Below are 8,217 nucleotides of genomic sequence, written 5' to 3' on the forward strand. Positions count from 1 at the left end.
AAACTACAAAGGTATGGTATAAGACACAAATCACAACAAATATTATCTTCATACTTGCAAGAAAGGAAGCAATGTGTGAAAATAAGAAAAGCATACTCATCTGTCAAAAATGTTACTATGGGAGTTCCACAGGGATCGATCTTGGGTCCTCTGTTATTTATATTATATATAAATGATTTACCAAACATCAGTCCTGACGTAACTTGCCTCTCCTATGCAGATGACACTGCAATCATATTTAAAGATAAATGCATACATAGCCTACAAAGAACTGTAAATGAAGTTACTGAAAAAGTCAGTAACTGGTTTCATGCAAACTTTCTTTCTCTAAACGGCACAAAAACTTTCACACAGCATTATGCAACTCAGTCTATAGGGTTAAAAGTAAACATAGTACTTGATTCAACTGAAATTAAAGAGAAAGAGTTTATCAAATATTTAGGAGTCTTCATCGATAAGTCATTGAAGTTCACAAAACATATAGACTATACATCAAATATCGTTAGCAGGAACATCGGAATAATGGCAAGAGTACGCTTCTATATTGATAAGAGAACGACCCTCCTTTTGTATAATGCCCTAATTCTTCCATATCTTAACTATTGCTGTATCGTTTGGGGAAATAATTACCATGCTCAGTTAGAAAAACTCATCATATTACAAAAGAGAGCTGTCAGACTAATTGAACGAGTTTACCCACCTCAGAGCTCTGTGCCTATTTTCAAAAAATATAACTTATTAAGGATAACTGATATAGCGAGATCTCATATGCTTCTTGTTATGCACAAATTTATTAAAGAACAACTTCCAGAAACAATTAACAACCTGTTTGATTTGAGTCCCGAAAACCATGCCGGCACAAGGCGTACCATTCACTTCAACCAGCCCTTCTCTAATCGCAACTACAGACTATTTACTATCAGATTTCTAGGTCCTAGATTGTGGAATAGCATTGTTGCACCTCTTTTCACAACTGTTAATCATATTCCATCTTCAAAACAAATAATAAAGAAGGTGATACGCAGACACTTTGTTGATTCATACAACACTTAAGATAAATATGAACAATTAATGAACAATCAAAACAATAATAAGAATAATCAACCTCATAGCGACAAACATTATTCCTACCTACAGGGTGTCCCATAAGTTCCTTCTCACCTAAATTTTTCTTTAAGAGGCTCTCTTATTTAAAGCCACGCTTAATTTATTTTGTAACTGAGCTTTTGGGGTTGCCATGGCAACTGTGAATGTGCTCCACGGTAACTAATTCGTCTAGACAAAATATTTATTGCCAGAGAGTTCACTTCCTTTGGAGACGGCTTACGCCGCAACATAGAGGTCTCTGATACGGGAACGTCTCGGTATTTAGACCGCACTGGGCCATTCACGACGGTTGAGGGTGATTGAGGCCATCCAGTATGTAGCCAATGTCTATCGCTAACTGGACGCACAGTCAACAAGTGACGCCGATGATTTGTCGGGAGTCAATCGCTGCAAGTTTATGCTCTTTTTTGTCAGATTTCACGAGTGAGCCATGTGGCCAAAACTGTGTGGCGCCAAAATGGCCGTCAAAAAGGTCTTAGCGTTAGAAAGTTGGTAAACAGGCTTTTCAGGATGTATTGCCAGCTGTCTAAGAGTATCATTTCGGGGTACCTAACTCAAGGTGACTTAAGCTCTACTTACCGGAGGGCTCAAAACAGTCAAAAACGTCTTAAAATGGCCAAACATGTGTTTCGTTATGCCTGAGGCTAAAAAAACTGGAGGGTCGATGACATCAATGTGGTCATCTGGACTACCTAGTCCGTGCTCGAGATAAAACACCCGTCCAAACCCCAAAACGGTCCCATATGGGCGACGGAAAAGGCCTTTGTGTCATTCAGCTTTATTCCTATGCAAAAGGCCAGGATCACGGTAATGTGGGTCAATATGCGTCCAGACACTGATCACGTTGCGAATGATGCTCCAGAAACAGTCTTGGGACGCAGAATGCTTCTCCAAGAAGATCTAGGAGGAGTTTCAGCTTTCTAGCTTAACTTGAACCGCAAGTATGACCACATTTTTTTTAGTAGAAAATGGCATCCGGGAGGTCGTAGGCCCATCTTCAAGCAAGACAGTGCATCAGTGCAGAGGTCAAGCAAAGCATAAAAGCAGTGCCAGGAGACTGTGATAGGCGTGTGTGGCAAGATCACATCCCAGGCAACTTATCGGATCCAAATTTCATAAAAATGTGTTGGGAATATTGAAATCGAGGCTCGTCGAAGCGAAGCGGTGTTCCAGCATTGAGGAGCTCACGGCGCATGCCAAGTCAGTCTGCGCTAACTTCAAGCCTGCTATGCTGCCAAACATGCCGGTTGGCATGTCGCAGCATGTATTCATGTGTTTGCCTATGAAATGGGGAGCACATTGAGGGGTTATAAACATATCAAAACGCAATGTGCTATGTTTTACATGCAAATAAAAGGTGAGAACGAACTTATGGGACACCCTGTATATATTGTGTATAGCTATACTGTTCGTATATCGTTAGGGGTTTGTATAAATATGAGCTATTTCCACGGTGTACTCTGCGTTGGAAATAGTACATATTACCCACTTTGGTTTGTGGGATGCATATGTGTCGTGTGTGTATGTATGTGTGTATGTTTCGCGTACATGATACATATGCATATGCATGTATGTACGTATGTGCATTGTCATGCATGTACACAACATAACGATTCGTATATACCTATATTAAATACCAACTACAATAAATCCTTGTGTGCCGCCCTTCTCAATCATTGTCTATTTCAATTTGCATATTTACCTTATGGTAAATATGCAAATTGAATGTAGGTTACATGCATTACCTACATTGACATCTATACAACTTATTGTACTAATTCTTATAATACTCTAGTCCGTGCTGTTTCCTGAGGTTCTGTCTGGCAACAAGCCTAGCTTAGCCGGACGGAGCCAAGGGTTTCGGCAATAAAAATAACCTTGCAAGAACATGACCAGGCATGCTTTTCCCCACCTTGAGTATGATGAATGCGTATTGCGTTAATTACTAACACTGGTATAAATGGTAGTTGCTTGTGTTGGTATAGTGGGCAGTCATTTTGCTTCACTTGGCAATGACTACTTTCCTCCTTTTTGGCGTACTTACTAACATTTTTTAGTAGTATTGCATGCGTTATATTTTATTTATATTTTCCACTTCTTAGCAGGGAGTGCCGCGACTTGATCAATTTATTATGTTACCTGGTGTTAAAGTAAGGTCTCTGTGCGTCGCCGGGACTGTGGGAGGGGGCACTCCTGGTTACCTGATCATGGGTAACGGACTATCTTAAAAAAAAAAAAAATTATCAGAAAAAAATGTATTAAACGGCACAGCAGTGCGTAAGGGATCTAACCGACCCAGAAAGTGTCAGGGTTAATCTTTCCCACTGACACTGGAATCCATTAACCAACAGCTACCTGCCTGAAAACAGCTCACCATCCTAAAAAGCTACCTGCCTGAAAATGACTTAACCTTCCAGGCGGTGGGGGAGGGGGGCATTTTTTTGTCCCCCTTTAGTTTTTTCGATATATCTCGAGAACCGCTGCGCCGATCGTCACCAAACTTTCAGTACCCTCCCGGGAGTAGCTAGCGCACATGGTGACCAAAAATGTTTCCAAAGGCTATGATAGGTTGGCCGCACATGACGTCAGAGTGACGTCAGTTCTGCCATTTTTGACCCAAAAAACGGTTTCGCGGGAAGAGCTGTCAGGCCTACAGCTTTGATGATACAGAAAAATGCTAAAGACATAAAAGGTGTAGAATGACGAGCGCTACGATACTGTTATCTCAAAATTTTGAAAATTTTGGAATTTGACCCCAAAAGTAAAAAAAAAAATTATTTAATAGCCAATAAATCCCAAAAGTTTTTCGATTTTCGAAAAAAAAACGGAATATATGTAATAGCCCCTAGTGACTTCTATTCACATACCAAATTTTAGATCGATACCTCTTTTTTGGCCAAGTTATAGCGAAAAAAAAAACTGTTCAAAATTGATGACGTCAAATTTTCAAACTCAATTTTTAGCTTTTCTAGACTACGTAGCGCAAAACGAAGACCACCATTAGACTCGCCGTGACGAGCTGCATCGAATCCATACCCATTTTATGCAAATCTATTACTTTGAAATTTGACCTTTTTTGACCTAACATTGACCTGACCTCCACCAGAAGGTGACCTAAAACACGTACCTGATGGTCTTATAACCAACACCATTGAGTTGGAAATTAAAAATTGGCCATAAAACATGCATCGCACAACCCTAGTGAAGCTTGGTTCATGTGCTGACCCTTGGTGACCTGACCTCTGACCTGACCTGGTATCATCAGTGACCTCCAATAGCAACATATGTACTAGAAAACTTACGCCTAATCGCTGATTTTCGACAAAATGCGTTTTACTCGATGCTGTAGCGCATTCCCTAGAAGACCCGTGAACGGTGAAACATTTTATCTTTGACCTGACCTGTGACGTCATCGGTGACCCTGAGGTCAATGAAATTAGATTTCTTTCGACAAATTTGACAGGGCTTTCAAACGCCGTTTGAATTTTTCGGATCCGTCCAGTAGTTTCGGAGATACGAGGGGGGCAAAAAAATGCCCCCCCCCCCCACCGCGCGGAAGGTGGCTGGGAGGCCCACCGCCTGCCGGATTAAGAAACAGGCCACAGGTCAATAGTAATGTGGGTTAGGGACCAGGGTCATGAAATTTTCAGGCAATGTGTAGCCAACTGATAATCACGAGAATACTAAAAGTTTTGCCACGCTGGGCCACTTTTTACGCGAGTTATTTGCGAAAAACCTAGGGGTGGGTCTATCCAACCACCCAATAAGTGTGAGGGCTTATCGCTCCCAGTCCCAAACACTGGAAAAAAAACTCTCGTGTTATAAAGCTCCACCACATTCTCATTTGACCGTAGCAAGATTTCCTCTTCAAGATGGACCGTCTCCCGAATAAAATAATACTTCTCCGTGTTGAACCGTGAGCGTTTGACTGAAGTTGAGAGGGCGACCCGCCGGGACGCTTCCTTCTCAAAGAAATTCACCAATGAGTAATGACCATGCCCCATTCGGACTTCAGTCGGTGTTCGATTATAAAAACTCATTCCTTGGCTGACCCCATTCCTTGGCTCATCTTAGGCAATAGGTGGATCTGAAATGTTCCTTTGTAGATTAAAAAACAACGGTTATATAATAAAACTAAAATTAGTAAGGTGGTGATCGTGGAGATAGTCTGGATTGTTTGTTTGGTACGCTTTTAGTGAAATTTCCTCATTTTTCTACCTTATTGGTTTAACTGCGTGCCCCCCCCCCCCAGTGACGCGATTTCAGCTCCACTGGGGGGACCAGCGGCATCACTGGGGGCCGCGGCCCCCCCCCAGTTAACATGTTAGAGGAGGCCCTGTCGGAAACCGTTGTTCGGAGAAAAAAATACTTGCCACAGCTGGCTTTCCCGCCCATCACAACCCATTAGACCAATTTTAAGCAAAAAATTAAATATGAGGGTGTACGGCTTTGGTCGATCTAAATGCCCCGGTACTTTTTAAGACTGACTGTACCTGTAGGTAAAAAGGCAAAATAAGCTAACCCCAGGTGATCAATATTCATTTAGAGACATTTGCACTGTCTCGTTGTTTCAGGTAATATCACCGACTCTTGTGCCTGCCCGGAGCAGTTCTACCGCTGTGCCGGCCGCTGTTGGCATACCTCGGATCAAGCTGGCAACTTCACCCAGGCAGTAGACTACTGTGCTACTCTGGGCGCACACGTGGGAACTCCGCGGAGCGCTAAAGAGAACACCTGCTTGGAAAATCAGTTACGTTTTGATTATTACGATAGTTATGTGCGTAGCGGTGATGATTATGACGTTCATTCCGATGATGTATGCTCGTGGCTGGGATTCTGTGGAAACGTGAGCCTGATGTCGTTTGAGGGAGAGGATGGCTGCGGTCCGAGTACCTACTTCAACTGGCTCAGCAGCCCGTATCGGGACCCTGGTTATTACCCAAATTCTTCATGCATTTTTACCGATTACGACGGAGATTGGGGTAGGGCACCAGCTAGCCAGACCAACGGCTTCTTGTGTCAGTTGCGCTACTGCTACCGGCCCGAGTGTCAGTAGAAACTGGTAGAAGCCAGCGGGACCATCACTGACAAATGAAGGAACAGCAGACTAAAAACGTTCGCGAAATTCGTACCGAAATTTATTAAGTTAACTAATGACATAAGTTTTAATCATCTGCGAGGAGCATTAATGCATATAGCTGATGGCAATGAAGCCATTGCTTAGCAACACATAGTTTTGTTTTATACCAGTCTTTCATGCGACGTGCGATTGACTATATAGATTATTATATGCAGCGTTCGGTCAATGAAATTAAATTAAACCCCTTTGACTTTTTCCGTAGTTTATTGTATTCTCGTTGGTAACTGCAAGAAATAACAGCTGCCCGGTTCCTAAATAAACATTCCCTGATGACTTTTGCGCCGAATCCCGGAGAGACATTGATAACGAAACGCGGTATGTGATTTACTGTTAGCACCAGACATGTGCACGGATACGAGTAATGGATCTGTAATCTCAGTGGGTCTTTAGTAAACTGCAGGTTAAAATCAATAAATGATTATAATTAGACCCCACGAAGAACCTCTATACTTTATTTATGATCTGAGGAATTTTGGTGGCAAATCAAGGGACGAAAGTGACGAACAGTGACCTGTGTGGATCCCAGAGCACTTACCCTATAAAACTATTAACCCGCGCCCTGCTGGGGGGGGGGTGTTTGAACACCCCCCTTGTGGTTTTTCGCGAATATCTCAAAAACGGCGGCGCGGAGCGCCGCCGTTTTTGGTACACCTTATCATACATCAATTCTACACATGTTGTAAAAATTTCAGACCAAAGTCATTCAAGGTCAGGTCACCAGGTCACTTGAAGTGACCTCACCTCATAAAAAGTTTCAATGTCTGTCATAGCTACACCGAGTGACCGACCACTTTGAAACTTTCAGCGATTGCTAAGAGCAATAGCATGTACAAAATGTATATCTCAGAATTTTGATATCGATGACCTAAGGTCAGGTCAATTTTGCGACCTCCCCATTATAAGTCAATGGGAGAAAATTGAAATGCGCCTCTTTTGGACGAAAGACATTATAAACACTCCCAAACATCGAATTACAAGTGGTTTAGACACACTGAACATGAAAATGGTGTCCGTGACCCTTGTTTATGCCCTGAGGTCATCTTAGGTCACGAATGGTATCTAACAGTTTTTCGCAAATAACTTTTGATAGAGGCATGCTAGAGCGATGAAAACGCCTTAGATGTGTTCAGATCGACGATACGGATCGACTGATATGCAGCATGACCCTTTCCGGTCAGGTCATGACCTTGACCTGAGGTCAAATTTTCAAGTTGACCTTTCAAGGTCAAGTTATAGTTCATTCGATGCGTCTTGACGAGAGAAACACGATGCCGGTAAAAGTAAGCTCGTACAAGGCTTGGGTCAAAAGTTATTGCAGAAAAACTGTTTACGAAAAAATCGGCTATTTTTGCAGTTTTTGCCCCCTGCAGGCAAAACCATTGACGTTAGGTCAAATCTGAGAGAATTATTCAGAAAGGACGTTAATAGGGCTATCGAATGCGCTTTTCCGCGGCGCTGTAGCTCTATTGGTTCCCGAGTTATGCGTTGGCTTCTTGGAAATTTTCGACATTCGACCTGGAAATCGTCGAAATTTTGCCTTCAATGACCTCTGGCGACCTGACCTTTGACCTGACCAAAAAATGACCGAAGTGATTTCGTCATTATTTTTGACGCTCTTTCGAACGCCGCCTTCCGCGTATCGCTACGTGGCCCAGGAGCCGAGTTACAAGGGGGGTGTTCAAACACCCCCCCCCCCAGCAGGGCGTGGAAATCCAGGACCCCCAGCCGGGCGCGGGTTAACCCGCGCCCTGCTGGGGGGGGGTGTTTGAACACCCCCCTTGTGGTTTTTTACGAATATCTCAAAAACGGCGGCGCGGAGCGCCGCCGTTTTTGGTACACCTTATCATACATCAATTCTACACATGTTGTGAAAATTTCAGACCAAGGTCATTCAAGGTCAGGTCACCAGGTCACTTGAAGTGACCTCACCTCATAAAAAGTATCAATGTCTGTCATACCTACACCGAGTG

The sequence above is a fragment of the Amphibalanus amphitrite genome, unplaced genomic scaffold, assembly GCF_019059575.1.
Source record: "Amphibalanus amphitrite isolate SeventyFive unplaced genomic scaffold, NRLGWU_Aamphi_draft 001581F_arrow, whole genome shotgun sequence".
In the NCBI taxonomy this organism is placed as follows: domain Eukaryota; kingdom Metazoa; phylum Arthropoda; class Thecostraca; order Balanomorpha; family Balanidae; genus Amphibalanus; species Amphibalanus amphitrite.